General features: G+C 34.6%; 1 protein-coding gene across 1 annotated transcript in view; it reads left to right on the top strand.

Annotated features, from left to right (window-relative positions):
* THEMIS (thymocyte selection associated) overlaps positions 1–18,734 on the top strand; it is a 162,516-nt gene that overhangs the window by 85,168 nt on the left and 58,614 nt on the right. The gene's annotated exons all lie outside the window — the stretch shown is intronic.

Genomic DNA, 18,734 nt, shown 5'->3' with positions numbered 1-18,734 from the left:
GAATTAGTCACCATTCTGAACTTTTTTACATTGTATGGACTCATTTAATTCTCACAAAAATCCAGTGAAGGTAGTCCCAAAATTATTCTCTCAATTCTACAGGTGATGAAGGCTCATCAACACTGTGTAACTTTCCAAGACCAAAAGCATGGATTATTACCCTTCAGGTAGAAATAATGAACAATATTTAAAGAGACTCAATGCCATTGAAAGTACTTCTGATTTTAGAATCAAAATTCAAACCACGACTGATTGATGCTTTTATTTTTCTTCACAAAAAATTGTAGAAATCATCCATGTACTTAATTTGTACATAACTTAGAGTTTCATGGGATTGTAAATTGTCAAAGGCAAATTTTCTGAAACACGGCATCCTCTGTTAAGGAACCTCCCTGATGGAGGCTCCTTTCCTGGAACATGGCGGGTTGTCACTGTGTAAATAAAGGAAGCTAGAGAATGGTGACCTGGGAATAAGGCACTGATGAGAGATCTCTAGCTCTAGCTCTATCCACTGCACACACTTAATTAGCCAAAGAAAAGTATAGTCCATGTCTAATTGGGGTGAGAAAGTGTAACCTTCCCTTATTCTTGGAAGTAGAAGGAAACCTGATACTAGTGAACAACACAATGACTACTATACTGTCTTTAAAAACATTAATCACATTTAATCCTCCTTCTGTATTTCTTATCTTTCCAAATGCCACTACCATCTACTGAGTAGCCTAAACCAGACACCTAGGAACAATTGTTTTTTTTCATCTTCCCACTTTTCAATCATTAACTTTATAGATTCTACTTCTTTAATATCTCTTAAACAAATATCGCCTTACTTCAGGTCTTCATCATTTCTTGTATGGATTATTGAGACCATCTTTTAACTACATTTGATTCTCGAACAACACAGGTTTGAACTGAGTGCATCCACTTGTATGCAGATTTTTTTTACAGTAAATATAGTAACCTTTATTTCTGGTCACACTATATTCAAATATATTATACAAATCACTGATATACTGATCACTGTAAAGGGAAAATCTTACTGAGTAACTCTTCTGCTCTCTGTGGTTTTCCTTTGAATTTTTTATCATCTTTATTTCTAAAGCCTTCCTCCTCTCCGTACCTTGCCTCACATTTACACTTCAGCCATACTGAATTTGTAGTTTGCAAAGACTTGATTCTTTCCTGAGTTCCCAATCTTTGAAAATGGAATTTTATTATTTTTATTTTTTTAACAACTATTCATTGGGGACTTACTAAATTCCAAATAGCTAATTAATTCTCATTAAATCCTTTAAGTGTCCCTATGAGTGTTACTCTTATTCCTAATTTATAGACAAGGAAACTGAAACTCAGAGAATAACTGCCCATGGATGGACCTGAAAAATGTTATGCTTAGGGAAATGTCAGGCACAGAAGGACATGCACCTCATTATTCTACATTTATGAAGTATCTGAAGTAATCAAATTCATAGAATCAAAGAGTGGAATGGTGGTTGCTAGTGGAAGGAGGGGAAAATGGGAATTACTAATCAATGGACATAAGTTTCAGTTAAGCAAGATGAATTAGTTCTGGAGATCTGCTGTATGATGTAGCACCTATATTCAACAATTTTGTATTATACACTTAAAAATATGTTAATAGGTAGCCCTCTTGTTAAGTGTTCTTACCACAATAAAGCAATTTTTCACTTAACTTTTCATGGGACATGATACAATTGGAGGATTGAGTAGGGGAATGACATAAACTGACAACATTTTAAACTCATTCTGACTTTTGTGATGCTGTTAGACAGTAAGGGAGCAAGGATGGAAGCAGGGAGAGCAACTGGGGGACATGCCTCCATAATGCTGTCCTGAACCAGGGTGGTAGCAATGGAGGTAATAAGAAATGGTGAGTTCTAGAAGTATTTCGAGTGCAAAGCCAAAAATATGTTTCTGGGTTGCATTTTTCCCTCTTACTTTCAATAAGGAATCTTCATCTTATAACTTCTCTACTGCTGACCTTTTAAATTTAGCTTATTTCTACCTGGGTTCTCTTAATAACATAATTTTCTTCTCTTGGACTTTATATGGGCATAATTCTCTTTTTAAAATATTGAAAATTTAATCTTAGATGGCTATGATTTAAAAAAACAAAAAAAAAATCTGGAAATTAGGAGAACATGATTCTTGTCCTGGCTCTGTTACTAATTTGTCATGTGATCTGGGATAATCTTAGCATCCTTGACTGTACAATAAGGTTGGAGCAAATAATCAGTACCATTTCTTTGAGCTGAAGTATTCTACAAATCTCTGATTCCATATTTATACACTGGTCAGTAAAGAGTTAAAAGTAACTGAAAATCTTCATTTGAGTTCCATGAAATATCAACAGGTTGCTTTGCCATTCGTAAATAATTTTAAAGAGAAGAAACTGAAGTATCCAAAAATAAGCTTATGGTATTTTGGGGGGATGGTGGTCTCCCTGGTGACATTGCCTATAAGAGAAGCCCTTATCTGGAATGCTTGATTTAATGGGGCCTGTTTGGGCTTATTAATTCTGCATTTAGTAAGATTTGGCCCCTGTTTTCTCTTTTCTTTTTTTGTACTTCTCTGGGAAGATTTTCCCAGGAACTGCCTTTTTCAGAACCACCCTTCCCTATTTCAGTCCTGCACTTCCAAAACCTGTTTTATTGTGGTTGTGTCACTCCATTAGACATTCATACAGCAATATCTCCATCACCTTTTTATCTGCTTCATCTTAAAGTTTCCCTGTATTTGACACCCTTCTTGAGATTCCTTTCTAGGGCTACCAATTCCATCCCCATGTTGCCCACTAGAACCCATTCTTTGTGTGTAACTTGTCTTTGTTCTCACCTAGGTCATGCAGTGCATCTGCTTCTGTGCAATGGTGCAGCCTAGTCCTTCCAGATGCTAACTTAATTTGTTTTCAAAGGAATATAACAATATTGTTTTCCCCATCTCAAGGGTGTTACATTTGTGACTTTATTTGGCATTGAGAGACCAGAATTAAGACACTAAGAGGCTATGGAATGAAAGGCAGAAATAGCTTGTTCTTGCAGATGGAAAGAAATTTACTCCCATTTAGCTAAAAGCACAAGACCTTCCTAATCAAACATTTAACATCATGACCAGGGCAGGGAAAAAGTATACTTGCTTAGTTATAATTGGTTCAGCTCACAGAAGTGGATTTCTCATTGTCTGTGCAGCTACAGGAAATATGGTTAACAAAAGCACATGTCAGCCTGATTGAAGCTGTCCTATAAAGCCCTGCCAGACCACTCTGTACAACTGTTATTTCCTATTATGAAAACTAAATCTTGAGTCATGGTTAAAAGGTAATCAGTGTTCAAGAGAGTGGTCTGTAGAGGTAAGCAGTAATTCGGATTTGATTGGCAACATAGGCTTTTCAGGGAATAGTTCAGAATGAGAAGCATTTTGAGAGAGCCAGAAAGAATTCAAAATGATGATTCTCAAAATTTTCCTAACATTAGGTTATCGATAAATATGTTACATAACTTTCAAGTTGTGTCTTTCCTAGCAACTATAATAATAACACAAAGTGGTTTTGTGTATTCCATCTCATTTGACCCCTATAACACAACTTTGTGATATAGGTACCATTATCACCATTTTATAGCTAAGGAGACTTGCCCAAGGTTCCCAGTTTGCAGTCAGTGTCAGGGTGAGCCTTTCTTCCTGCTCTCCTGTCAGCAGAGCCCCTGTGCTTCTTATGTTCCCATGATGCCTCCTGGAAAGGTAGTGTATGAATGCCTCTATCAGTTTTTTGCTGTATTGTTCCTTGCATGGAATCCATGTTGATTTTTCCATCATTGGCAAAACAGAGCAATAGTACCTTCATCGCAGGGTGGTTGTAACAACAAAATCCTAAAAAATAACACATGTCTAAAAATTAACATATCGAAAGGGACTTACTATGGCCTCACCTAAAAGCTCAATTTCAGTTGTTTTATATGCAAATTTCATGATTTGAAATAAAGTTATTTCCTTTAGGTAAAAGGCATTGTGATGAGGTACATCAGTAACTTAAATTTAGAAGCAAGCACATATTTGTTTTTATATAAAAATGCTGTTGCTACACATTGTTGGAGAGAGGGATGTTGTAAACCATTTTCCTCTTTGGATCTGCACTTTTTCTGTAGTTCTGTGTGCTAACCAGAAGAACAAAGACTGTGGTAAGCCAATACGCTTGGATTGTATATTGGCGTTGCTACCAACTTTTCTTTGAACTTTATAAGATTAATGACTCTCTAATTCTGTTCTATCTTCCTCTGAGAGAGAGCAGATCTAAGTTTCTGGGTATTCCTCACTTTACTTAGGAGAATTTTCCAGTTCAGACCAAGTAATGAAGTTATCTTGGCCATAGTTTCCTTGGAATTCCTTAGCATTTTATTTTTTATTTTACTACTTTACTTGCTAAAATTAATATTGATATACATATCTCCTTTGTTAGACTGGCATAGTCTGTGCACCAAATGCCATAATTCAAATGAGTGTATGACTGTCCTCAAAAGATGCTAAATAAGTCTTTGTCTAGGGTTGAACAAGAGAACAAATTTTCAAGGCACTTGAAATATCTACCAGAGAAAAACACTTGAATTATATACAGAACTCATGTAGTTTCAGTGCAAAACTAAATAACTTTAGGACTTATTTCTAAACTACATGCTAATCATACTCAATTATTTATCAAACTGTCTATCCGTTGGAATATGTAGGTATAACAAAACAAAACAAAACAAACAACAAACAAACAAAAACAACCGTAACCCAGGATGGTCAGGCCATGTAGGTTATTACAGGCTATCGAAAGGACTCTTTTTTTTCTGTGACTGAGATAGGGAACCACCAAAGGGTTTGGAGCAGAGATGTGGTATGATATGACTTATGCTTTAAAAGAATCACTATGGCCCTGAGTGGGCCCAAATTATTAACATCAGCAATTCTCAAGATACCAAAGCTTTGTTTCTACAGTGTGACCTAGATATTATGACCATTTAATTATACTTTTGAAATTTATTTGAGAATATTTTTACTATATCAAAATAAATAGTCAATTTTATTTCTCTAATATTTTGTCATATTCTGGGCAAGCAGGTAGAGGGTAATGAGGATTAAGTGAGGTAGACTTGTCTGAACAGAATTTATAACATACAAAAATGTATTGTCTATTCAGTGATAAAAAGGGAAAATCTCTGCTGATGTGATCATTTTTGTTGTATCTTTTCAAGAAGAGACATAGGAATAAAATGTAAAAAGAACTTATTTTCAATTAGGATACTACAGTCTAAAAATATATTTTAGTACCATGTTACTGCCAGTAAATGATTACTCTCAAAAAAGTTCATGTAGTTCAGACTAAGACAATAATTATGAATATCACTGATTTCTTTCATGAAAATGTCAATAATGATGAAGACAGCATTTTACCTTTTTTCCCTTTACATTAGTCTCCTAAACTTTTATTATTCAATAATAGAGAGTTGTAGAATAAATCAGGAAAGGTCGCTAGACTGTTTAGCCTCAATCCCTAGATCTGGTTACTGGAAGGCAATTCTCTGTGAATGCTATTGTGCTACCACAGGGTCCAGACTTTCTGAGGAAAGACCAATGGCAAACTTGGTTAAAGGATAATTGAAGAACAACCATGTCCTGGAATATAGAGGTAGTATATTGCTTCAGAGGGATTATGAGACTTCTCTTTCCTGTACATATTCGCTTATATCCCAGAGTAAAAGTCTCTCCCTATTCAGAGGGGAGGATGGACCACTGTGCCAGCCAAATCTCTGAGTGTCACGCTTTTGTGAGTCTGTGGTACAATCCCTCTGTATGTGTAGGGTAATATCATGTTGCCATAGCCTTGCCAGTACTAAGATGCTCTGTAAATGATAAACTATGTTCTGATCCGTAGACTTTGTATTTCCTGTCAGGATATCTGTCTATCTATCTGTCTATCTATCTATCTATCTATTGATCGATCAATTGATTGACCTATCTACCTCCCTACCTATCTATCCATTTACCTACCATTTACCTATCTACCCACCTATCACATTGGTAGTCTGACTTCTCATCTTATAAGTAATGTCTCAGACCCATCACAATTTCAGATTAAACACTGATGTGTTCCCTTCATGAGGCTCATGCCATAGTGATGTTTGTATTGATGAGGAATGAGAGTCATTTTATGATATTAGTTGTCAAGATATTCTGTGTCATTTGTTCTCTATGGTACATTCAAAAAAGTGATCCCAGAAATAATGTGTGTATACATATCGAGTTCTTCACACACACATACTTGCAGGACTGTTCAGATGGATAGGTGAAAACATTTCCCTGGCTGTGATGATGAGTTTAAATTTCACTGAAACATAATAGGTTTAAGTATAGATATGATGTCATATAAAGAACATGGTGACATGAGCGCATCAGAGTGTCTTGCTGGCATACTCGGTGGATTGGTGATCTCTGGAGCTTTTTTTTTTTTTTGCATGAGTAACTATGCAAGGTTTTTGCTTCCTGGTTAAAAGAAGGTGATGTGGTATGTATGGTATACATGTGTTTGTGTGTATGTGTGTGTATCTGCATGCAAGGGTGATGGAGAAAGCCAGAGGTAAATGAAACAAGAAAGGTAGGAGATTTAGAATATGAAAGGGATAACCTGATATCTTATATTTTGATTGCCACAACGGGTATCACAGCTTCAAGAAGATGCAATGCTGAATAATTGCTGATAGTTGTTTTCAATAAAAGTCCTAGTGATAGGGCTATTCCTAGAGAGTGTGTGGAGTCAGGTCAAAGAATGGCAAGTCCTACAAAAGGAGCTTTTCCAGAGAGCTGCCAGATTGGTGTAACAGTGGTAATGCTCTAAGAATGAGGCTTTTTCTTTTTTTAAAAAAAATTGCTTTATTGTGGAAAGAAAACTTAAGAGGGCTTCCTATTAACATATTTTTAAGTGTATAATACAAAATGGTTGAATATAGGTGCTATATCATACAGCAGATCTCCAGAACTAATTCATCTTGCTTAACTGAAACTTATGTCCATTGATTAGTAATTCCCATTTCCCCCTCCTTCCACTAGCAACCACCTTTCCACTCTGATTCTATGAATTTGATTACTTCAGATACTTCATAAACGTAGAATAATGAGGTGCATGTCCTTCTGTGCCTGACATTTCCCTAAGCATAATGTTTCTCAGGTCCACCATGTTGTCACAATTTCATAGGATTTCCTTCTTTTTTAAGGCTGAACAATATTCTGCTCTATGTATAGACCATATTTTCTTTATCCATTCATCTATCATTGGGCATTTAGCTTGTTTTCACATCTTGGCTATTATGAATAGTGTTACAATGGATATGTGAGTGCATATATCTCTTTGAGATCCTGATTTCAATTCTTTTGGATAAATATCTATAAGTGGTATTACTGGATCATATGGTAGTTCTATTTTTAATTTTTTGAGGAACTCAAAACCCAGTGTGCCACTCTGCTGGCTGTAAGGTTGCTGGCTTTCACATCTACTGTGATTGCAAGGCTGCTGGTTTTCAAGGCTACAACAGAGCTGGGGAGAGAGAAATAGGACTAAAGCAAGTCAAGACCCTACAAAGCACACTGTTCTCATCAAGATTCAGTCATTTTTCTTGAATAATGACTTCTTGGATTCTTGCAAAATATTTAATTAATCTCTAGAGTTCTTAGAAAGTTGATTCTGATGATTTTTGCCAGTGTTCATTGCTTTTTTGGATGAGTGCAGTTTGGAGGTCCTTAGTCCACAATTCCTAACTGTTGATCTTGGGCAAATTAGTTAATATCATTTTCCCCTCAGTTTTCACATTTGTGAAACAGGGATAATAACATGCCTCAGAAAAGTTGTTGTGAGTATTAGGCAAATCCATTGAGGAAAAGCACTGAGAATAGTACTTGGCACATAACACCCAATAAACACTGACCAACAAGATCAGTTACATTCATTTTAAATACATAAGTTCAGATATTAACAAACTTATCCTTTTTAAAATTTTGGTTTTATATTTACAATATAATCACATTTTATTTTTTCTGAATTCGTTTATCTGGGTAGATAGATTTATAGATTATATTATACAAAGTTTCAGACCACAGCAGTTGCTAATGTTTTACATTCCATTACATTGAATATTCCCTAAAGCTTTTTGAAACAATAATAGATGGCCAACCTGTTGGAGATATTATGATTATACTTACTGTTCAAATACGTAGGCTGAAAAATCACACTAAAACAGGGTACTTACGCCTTTTGTTACTTCAGAAAAATAAGCCTGTTACATTTATTTATGTACTTTTTTCCAATGTGATTTACAAAATTGCACTTTTTGAGAGGATTGTCTCAAGATGAAAATATAAAATTTATAATATTTTATGAGATACCTAGCTTATCAAGTCATTAAGTTTTTATGAAATATTTTAATGACAAACAAATATGCTTCCTTAAGAGATCTCCTCCCAAGGGTGAGTAGATGTTAGAAGATGGGGCTCTTTCAGTGACTTAAATGTCAGCAAACTTGAGCCTGTCAGAGAAAGTAAATTTGAATTACATGAGTGGGTTTAATATACAATCAAAATGGATAATTTGGAATATTTAGCAATAATAATTATCTATGAAAAATCATCAGTTAGTTGCTCTCTATTTTATAAATATATTGAGCATAATAGTCATGTAAATATTCATTTCATGTTTCTCTTTGGGATGTACATTTTTAGTCAGTATTCTCAAGGCTCTGATTTTTGAATAAGCAAGCAAAGATGCCTATGTTTGTTTACCAGATGTTCTTCATCTTTAAGACTCAACTGAGATATTTTACTTATTAAATTTTTGAAGTATTTTTATATGTTAAAGATTACATCAAATCAGGTCTAGGGGAGATAAATACACTTCACACAAAACTTTCTAATTATATATCATTCTGAAAAAATATTTATTTCTTAAGAGTCAACATTTTTAATATAATCATTTTTAATTTCATGTAATCTTTTCATGTGTACCATGGATATTTTATATATATGTTGATATTGTGTGACTGCCTTTGCTATTTGATGGTTTGGAAAGAAAAATGCTTTCATAGGTAAACCCTATGATAATTAGACTCTTTTAGTTGTTAGTACCAAAAAATTCATCCCAAACTGGCTTTAGTCCCTTTCTCCTCTCCTCATCTCTGTGGTTGACTTAAAAACCAGTCACTTTGCAGCCATCAGAGGGGCACACTAAAAATGAAGGGATGGAAAAAGATATTCCATGCAAATTGGAACCAAAGAGAGCAGAGGTGACTATATTTATATCAGATAGATATATTTATCTGAGCTTATATATCAAAAAATTAGACATTAAGTAAACAATTGTCACAAGAGAGACAAAGAAGATCATTACATAATGATAAAAAGATCAGTTAAACAAGAAGACAAAACAATTTTAAATATATATATATATATATATATATATACCCAACATCAGAGCATCTAAATATATAAAGCAAACATTGACAGATCTGACAGTAGCAATAGACAGCAATACAATGATAATAGGAGACTTAAATAACCCACTTTCAATAATAGATAGATTACCCAGACAGAAAATCACTAGAAAATCACTAGAAAATCACAGAAACAGGACTTGGACACCACTAAACACCAAATGGACCTAACAGACATACACAGAACTTTTCACCCAACAGCAAGTAGACTACACATTCTTTTCAAATGCACATGGAACATTCTCTAAGAAAGATCACATGCTAGGTCGCAAAGCAAGTCTTAACAAATTTAAGAAGATTGAAATTATCTCAAGTATATTTTCTTATCACAATGGAAATAAACTGGAAATCAATAACAAAAGGAAATTGGAAAATCTCACAAGTTAGTGGAAATTAAGCAATATACTCTTGAACAACTATTGGGTCAAAAATAAATTAAAAGAGAAATTAGAAAATATTTTAGACAAAAATGAAAGCACACCAAAATGAGATACAGCAAAAGCAATACTGAGAGGGAAGTTTAAAAACACCTACGCTAAAAAAGGAAAATCTCAAATAAACCACTCAATTTTATACCTCAAGAAACTATAAAAAGGACCAACTAAGCCAAAATTAGCACAAAGAAGAAAATAATAAAGATTAGAGCAGAAATAAATTAAACAGAGAATAGGAAGACATACAAAAAATCAATAAAACTAAGAATTGGTTTTTTGAAAAGATAAACAAAATTGATGAACCCTTAGCTAGACTAAGAAAACATGAGTGATTGCTCAAGTAAAATCAGAAATAAAAGAGAAGATATTACAAATGATGCTACTGAAATGAAAATATCATAAGGACTATTATGAGCAATTATAAACCAACAAATTGGGCAATTAAATTCCTAGAAACATACAACCTACTAACACTGAATCAAAACAAATAGAAAGCCTGAACAACCCAATAACAAATAAGGAGATTGCATCAGTAATCAAAAACCTCCCAACAAAGAAAAGCAAGGACTAGCCAAGGATGGCTTTGCAGGTGAATTTACGAAACATTTAAAGAAGTATTGGGGGCTTCCCTGACGGCACAGTGGTTAAGAATCTGCCTGCCAATGCAGGGGACACAGGCTCAAGCCCTGGTCTGGGAAGATCCCACATGCCACAGAACAACTAAGCCTGTGAGCCACAACTACTGAGCCCGTGTGCTACAACTACTGAAGCCCGTGTGCCTAGAGCCTGTGCTCTGCAACAAGATAAGCCACCGCAATGAGAAGTCCGTGCACCGCAACGAAGAGTAGCCCCCACTCGCCGCAACTAGAGAAAGCCTGCACGCAGCAACAAAGACCCAATGCAGCCAAAAATAAATAAATAAATTTAATTAATTAAAAATAAATAAATAAAGAAGTATTCATACTAATCCTTCTTAAACTCTTCCAAAAAATAGAAGAGAGAACACCTCCAAACACATTTTATGAGGCCAGCATCACCATGATACTAAAGCCAGACAAAGATACCACAAGAAAAGAAAACTACAGGCAAATATCCCTGATGAACATGAATGCCAAAAGCCTCAATAAAGTATTAGCACACCAAATTAAACAGCACTTTAAAAGGGTCATGTACCATGACCAAGTGGGATTTATCCCTGGAATGCCAGAATGGGTCAACATATGCAAACCAATCAATGTGATACACCATATTAACAAAATGAAGGAGAAAAATTGCATAATCGTATCAGTTGTTGCAGAAAAAGCATTGGCGATATTCAAGACCCTTTTATGACAAAATTCTCAAAAAATTAAGTATAGTCAGAACTTAACACAAAAAAGACCATAAATGAAAAGCCCATAGCTAACATACTCAGTGGTGAAAACTGAAAGCTTTTTCTCCGAGATCTGGAAAGTGGGCAAGGTTGCCTACTTGTCAATAAATGGTGCTGGGAAAACTGTGTATCTACATGCAAAAATTAAATTGGACTCTTAGCTTTTACCATACACAAAAATTAACTCAAACTGGATTAAAGACTTCCATGTAAGATGTGAAACTCCAAAGAGAAAGCATGGAGGAAAAGCTTCTTGACATTAGTCTTGGCAATGATTTCTTAGATACGATACCAAAGGCACAGGCAACAAAAGCAAAAATAGACACACAAAAAAGTGAGACTTTCTACATAGTGAAGAGGCAACTTATGGAATGGGAGAAAATGTTTGCAAGCTATATATCTGATAAGAGCTTAATTTCCAAAATATATAAGGAACTCCAACAACTCAATAGTTAAAAAAAAAAAAAAGACGATTTAAAAAATGGGCAAAGGACTTGAGTAGACATTTTTCCACAGAAGACATACAAATGGTCAATAGGTATACAAAAAGGTGCTCACATCACTGATCATCATGAAAATGCCGATCAAAATTACAATGGGATATCATCTCACACTTATTAGGATGACTATTATAAAAAAGAAAAAATATTACATATTGTTGAAGTTGTGGAGACATTGGAGCCCTTGTACATTATAGTGAAAATGTAGCTGCTATGGAAAACATTATGGAGTTTCCTCAAAAAATTGAAAATAGAACTACCATATGATCCAGCAATTTCACTTCTGGGTATATATCCAAAGAAAATGAAATCAGGCTGTTACAGAGATATGTGCATTCCCATTTTTGTTGCAATCTTAATAACCATGATGTGGAAAGAATCCAAATATCCATTGACAGATGAATGGATAAAGAAGATACATACATACCATGAAATATTATTCAGCCTTAAAATAGAAGGAAATACATGAATTTGTGACAACATGGATGGACCTGAAAGACATACAAAGTGAAATAAGTGAGTCACAGAAGGACAAATACTCTTGATTTCTCTTATTGAGGCATCTAAAGTAGTTAAGTATATAGAAGTAGATAATAGAACAGTAGTTACCCAGTGATGGGGGAGGGGGATATGGGGAGTTGCTCAATGGATAAATGTTAAAACAGATGCGCAAACTCCAGTGATTAATGTACAACATAGTGGCTATAGTTAATAAGGTATTGTTTACTTAAAAATGTGTTAAGAGGGTAGATATCATGTTAAGTGTTCTTAACACAAAACAGCAACAAAAACAAAGGGTCACAAGGAAACTTTCAGAGATGATGAATATGTTTACTACCGTCATTGTGGTAATAGTAACACGAGTGTATACCTATGTCACACTCATCAAGTTGTATGTATTGATTATGTGCAGCTTTTTGTATACCAATTATACTTTAATAAAGGTGGAGAGAAGCAAAAAAGAAAGAAAGAAAGAAAGAAAAAACTAATCTGGTTAGATGAAGTACTGCCTTCTGTAACTTACTAAAAATAAAATGCAACTGCATGCTCTGTACAATATAGAAAGTGAAACCTTATACTCTGGTGATTTTGTTTCAAAGAAAAAATGATTTATATAAGACAGAAAAGATCACTGTCTTGGTATACCTTTAGCATTCTGCCTGTTCTATGTAAAGGTGCTGGCAAATTTTAAAAGTTTAAACATGTAAGAAATTTTCAAATTTTATCTGATAATTAGATTCCTAGAAAGAGATGGTAATCAATAAACATATTAAATGTAAATGGGTATACATGCCAATAAAAGGCAGAAATTCTCAGACAATAAAAAATAAAGACCCAACTATTATCTACAGAAAATATATTTTAAATATAATAATTCAGGTTGAAAGTAGAAGAATGGAAATATGTATTCATTGGTTATACAAATATCCACCATTGGGAGTGAGAAGCAGTTAAAAAAGGAAAAGTTCTCTCATTTCTAAATCTTAATTTAGTCTCAAATTCATTTCTTATATTCTGTGCTATAGGGAAAATTGTGAGAAAGCATTTTTCTTTTATATTTGCTTCTGTTTGTTATATAGTGCCAACTGATTTGCTACTTTGGATCATTAGCTTATATTATTATTATTTCAATTATTATTACATATATTATTTATTACATATATTATTATTTTACTCCCTCAATAATTCCTCCAGCATTAAGAATGCATTGAAATTTCTACATTCAGTGTAGGTACATACTCAACAAAATTCTGGAAAGCACCCCATTAGTGTGTTTGCATTTGTGTATTTGTCAAGTTCCCACCTCTGTAATAGTAAATTAAACAGCATTCCTACAGTCTTGATTTCATGACAAATAGATTCTGATAATTAATATGTTAGGAAACCTAGTTGCTCCTCCAGAGACAATTGCAAAACTCATGGATGTCTGTGTCCTTTCCACATATGCTCTACAGTAAAAGAGAAATTTTTAATGAATTATCCTACTCAGAAAGTTCAAGTAATATTTTTTAAAAGCCAGCCCTTTTATCATGTAAATAATTATTAATTGAATACACGATATCAAAGAATCTGTGGGTAACAGAGCATAGCCCTAGCACAGTGGTGTTTATCCATCATCTGGTAAGCAGCACTTACCTTCTAGTTCTTGATCCAGCACTAAATAAATTTTCATAGTCTAAAAGAAAATTAACATGCTATTCTCGAAAGAGCCAAAATTGTTTTTTATTATTTTTATTAAAAACAATTATTTGCATGATGATTTAGTCCTTATTAGGTTATGCTATCATATATCTTTTCTCTGTTTTGTATTTTAAGGAAAAAAATCTTCATATTTAAAATTTTCTTCTCCTTTAAAGATACTCTATTGAAAATGAAAAGAAAAACCCCAGTCCGAAAGAAAATATTAGAGACTCTTATAGCTGACAAAGTGTTCGTATCTGTTTTACATTCCAAAAAGTTACAACTCAACAATAAAACACACAAACACAATTGAAAAAAAAGAGAGAGAAAAAAGATTTGACCAGACATTTTACAAAAGAAGTCATTTAAATGATTTAAATGGTCGATAAATATATGAAAAAATGCTCTACATTTAAAATCATCATTATTAATAGTTAAATCACTATGAATTTCCAAATGGCTAAAGTTAGAAAGACTAATGATATCAAGTTTTAATGTGCTTGTGGAGGAACTGGAACTCTCATACACTACTGATGGGAGTTAAGTGAAACAACTTTTTTAGAAAACTATATGACAGATGTTTTTAAAAAATTATATATAAATCTTCCATAAGACTTAACCATTCCATTTTAAGGTACTTACCAAAAAGAAATGAAAACATATATATCCACACAAAGATATGTATAAGAATATTTATAGAGTCTTTATTTACTGTAACTCCAAACTGGAAACAATCTAATATTATTTCACAGATGCATGGATAAACACATTGGTGTATAGTCACACCATGAAACCTTACTCAGCAATGAAAAGGAATGCAAAGGCGTGAATGAATGTCAAAAGCATTATGCTGAGCCAAAGAAGACAGACATTAGAGAGTAAATATGATTCCAATTTATATAAAATTCTAGAAAGGGAAAACTGATCTATCAGAACAGAGCAGATCGTATGTTGTCAGGGGTGGGAGACATTCACTGAAAAAGAGGCGTGAAATAATTTGGGGGGGTGATGGAATATTCTTAAAAGTTTTGTTTTCTTAGGGGAAAAATGGCAAACCCAGAGTGCTGCTAGTAAAGTATTGTGGCCTCCAGTTCAAGATCAGACAAAAGGTGTAACTGTAATTCTCTTGAGACTTCAGGAAATTGTAAAAGAGTGTCTCAGTTTTCCTCTCAGTAGAAATTACTTCTAAGAATCTTGAGGACATGCCTCTTTGACCCTCTCTGCTGTGAGCCTCTGCATCCTCATAGTTGATCCAAAATAAAGATCCCACCTAGAAAATATATGAGTATCATTTTTGTCTAATGAATTTGATTATAATTTATACATAACAAACCCACAGGTTTTGAAAAGAATTATACCAGCGTAGACTGAAAGGAACAAATTATTCAAAACAAAAAAAGCTTTTGAGCCCTCGAACTTTGTCCTGGCAGGAAAGAGCCTGAGAACACTACTCAGCAGCAAACATGAACCATTTCTTAAGGAAGGACGATGTCTCAGAGGGTAGTGTCATGAGTCCTGAGCATGGGGCCAGTAGTCAAGAAGACCACCACCAGGGAACATATTTGGGTCCTAATCAACATATTTGCCTTCTGAGCAAAGTGAAATGGCACCTGTGCTCGCCTGGATCTCAGAATTTTTTCAGACCAGTGACCCCTATGTTATTCCCATTTTTCCTCCTCTTTTTGAGTGGAAGTATCTACTATAGTTCTCCTGATCCTGTCTCCCCATTGTATGTTGGGTATATGGGGGTCATATAGCTTGTTTACTTCATGATCTACAGATCAAGAAGAGGTACCCATGACTAACGTCAATTGCACCTGGGTCTGATTTACATTATGTGATCCTGGATTTAAAGTGTGATCCTGATGTTGAAATGGAACGCAACTTTGAGGGTTTAGGGAGTTTTGTGAGTGTTTTTTGAAAGCAGGAGGAATGTGCATCATCTTTGGCCAGAGGAATAACAGTGGTAGCTACTTTCCAAAGATGTCCCCTGTTGTGACTTTATTAAATAAACATTTGTTAAGTAGAGTCTCAACTAGTTGGATGGTGAGCTGAGGTTCAACAAAAGATTGCAAGAGAATTAAGACTGAGAAATTTATTACTCACAGGTCCTGGAGAAAGTACATGACAAGCCTGGGGGGACCACATAGCGAGGTCAAGGCAGGATGCAGCAGAGAGACCTGGCAGGAACTGGGGCACATGCCTTTATTGGGGTCCCAGTGGGGTGCTTTGGGGTTTCTGATCTAATCCTGGATTGGTCAAACCAAAAAAGTGAAGTTTGGTAAGCTCCATGGGGGTCTTATCTGTGGGGTGCATAAGGGAAAGACCTAGGAGGCAAAGGAGACTTTATCACAAGGGCCTTTGAGGAAGTCATATCAGGAACTTACATTTGCTTGGGACTCTGAAGGCTGTCATCTAGGACACGTGCTTACATGAAGGGCTGATGTTAGTTTAAGCCCCTCACAGGCTGCTTGGCCAAACAAAATGGAGGCCAAGACAACAATACCATGGAGTCGTTTAGCTATACTCTTAACAGCCCCCAATGAACCACACATCCTGGTCTTCAAGTCTCTCTATAGTCCTCTGTCACACTGGATCTGCACTCTCCTTGTGATTTGCTTTAACCAACTAAATGTAGTACAGGTGTCATTGAGCCAATTCCTGGTCTAAGTCTGAAGAAGTCTTCGGAGGTTCTGCCTTGGTTTTTAGGAGAACCCTGAGCTGCCAGGTACAAAAATTGGCTGTCTTGTTGAAGAGCCCGTTGGGATGCTCAATCATCATAGCATCCCAGCAGAGCCCAGCATTCTCCACCAAAGTGTCAGACACATAGTGTGCCACCTTGGATGCTGTAGACCCAGATGACATCCCATAGAGCTGGGCTTAGTTGATTCGCAGAATGGTGAAGATAATAAAATGGTGTTGTTTTAAACCACTAAATCTTGGGGTGATTTGTTTTGCAGTTATAGATAACTGAGATACTCATACAAGCCACTAAAGATAAGATTTTATAGAATAAAAATGAATAAATTGGCTAATTATGATTTTCTCAGTTTGAACTTGAGTTAAGGTTAACTCTTTTTCTCTGGTGTATAATTACATGGCCACTGAGTCTTGTACAGCTGTTGCTGTATTAACTATTATGCTTTTGGTTGTTTAGCTTCTTTCTTAAGGCTGCTTTTTACAAAGTTAAATGAAAGTTTAAGCCATTTATAGATCTTGGAATGAAGAAGATACCAGATGTCACATATGTGATGAAAATATTCATAATCTTTCTGTTGTCTTTAAAAAAATCTTTCAACATCCTTTAGTGGAAGTTTAGATTTGTATCTGCTATCAGTCACAGGAAAGCAGATAGTTTTTTTTAATGCATAAAGTATTTTAAAGAGATCTCTAAGTATTTTTAATAGTGTTTTTGTTTTAATGATGGAAAATGGGATAAAGAGACTCAAGCATGTTCTAAAAATGTAAATTAATCTTTTGGAAGTTTCTAGCTTAGAACTTGGCATACTAGTCATGCTGAAATATATTAGGAGTATGTGTGATGATCAGAAACAGCGATTCTTTAATAAGTTGGTACTCCAAAAACATTCTGATAGGTCTCAATGCTTCCACATTAGCTTAATTATAGGTGGCCATTACAAAAAGCTACATTCTTTGCCTTATTCCTCAAGGAGCTGCATTTCAGGCCAAAGTTTTATTCTCTTATCAGCAAAATCTTGGGATTACCTCTAGCTTCTTAATTATTTTTCATCCTCAAAACCATGCAAAAAGTAACTTAGAGGCTTTTGGTATTTAGTTTGAATCAACATATCTTTATACACACACAGACATTGAACTCTGGAATTTATCCAGTACTATCAACTTGATTTAGCATAACTTCATTTTTATGCTAAGTAACTCATGACTGGAAGAGCCAAGAGAAGTGTAATAAACAAATTTTACTTTTTATAGAACAAGAATTCCTTGGAGACTGAGTGTTCTCCAACCTCCCCCACCCCTTAAGTGAGCTACCTAAAGGAAAAGATTGGACTTCTAAATTATTCACTAGAACTTTTTACATTTTTAGACTTCTCTGAGAGTGTACACATCATAATGACATTAGATTTAAAAGTTATTGCTGTTGTTTCCAGGAAAAAGCCTTAGGAATTAGAATCTGTTGGCAAGTATACTTACTAAAGAGAAGAATGGAATGACAGAAAAAGGAAAATATTTGAATGATTCTGGCTATACAGAAACAAACTATCACATCCAAGTTTTTTCCGGAGGATAACCTCTAGAGCTTAATCTTTAGGCAATTAAATTATAAAGAAACATTTGTTTTTAAGCTCAGATATAAGGACTCTTCCTTAAAAATACCTAGTGAACAGGTAAACACTCTCTCTGAAAAGTGGGCAAATGATATGAACAGCAAATTTACAGAAATACAAATGACAAAAAAAATATGTGAAACACTTCTTAATCTCACTAAAAATCACAAATATGCAAATTTAAAAATATGATATTTTAATTCACTAGGGGCAAAAATGGGGAAAAAAAGAAAGATAATAAGTTAATCAAAAAGTGTGAGGAAACAGGTTCTCTTATACCCTGTATGAATACTTTTTGACCTGGCAATTCCACTTACCATTATCTGGCTTAGAAATCCCTCCGTATGTGCATTCATAAGTATAAAAATTGTTGCATTGTTTCAAATAATGAACATATGGAAGCAATA

This window comes from Tursiops truncatus, chromosome 12 (genome assembly GCF_011762595.2).
Source record: "Tursiops truncatus isolate mTurTru1 chromosome 12, mTurTru1.mat.Y, whole genome shotgun sequence".
NCBI classification, from domain to species: Eukaryota; Metazoa; Chordata; class Mammalia; order Artiodactyla; family Delphinidae; genus Tursiops; species Tursiops truncatus.
The sequence above is the reverse complement of the archived record's forward strand: the minus strand, read 5'-3'. Positions and strand labels throughout refer to the sequence as shown.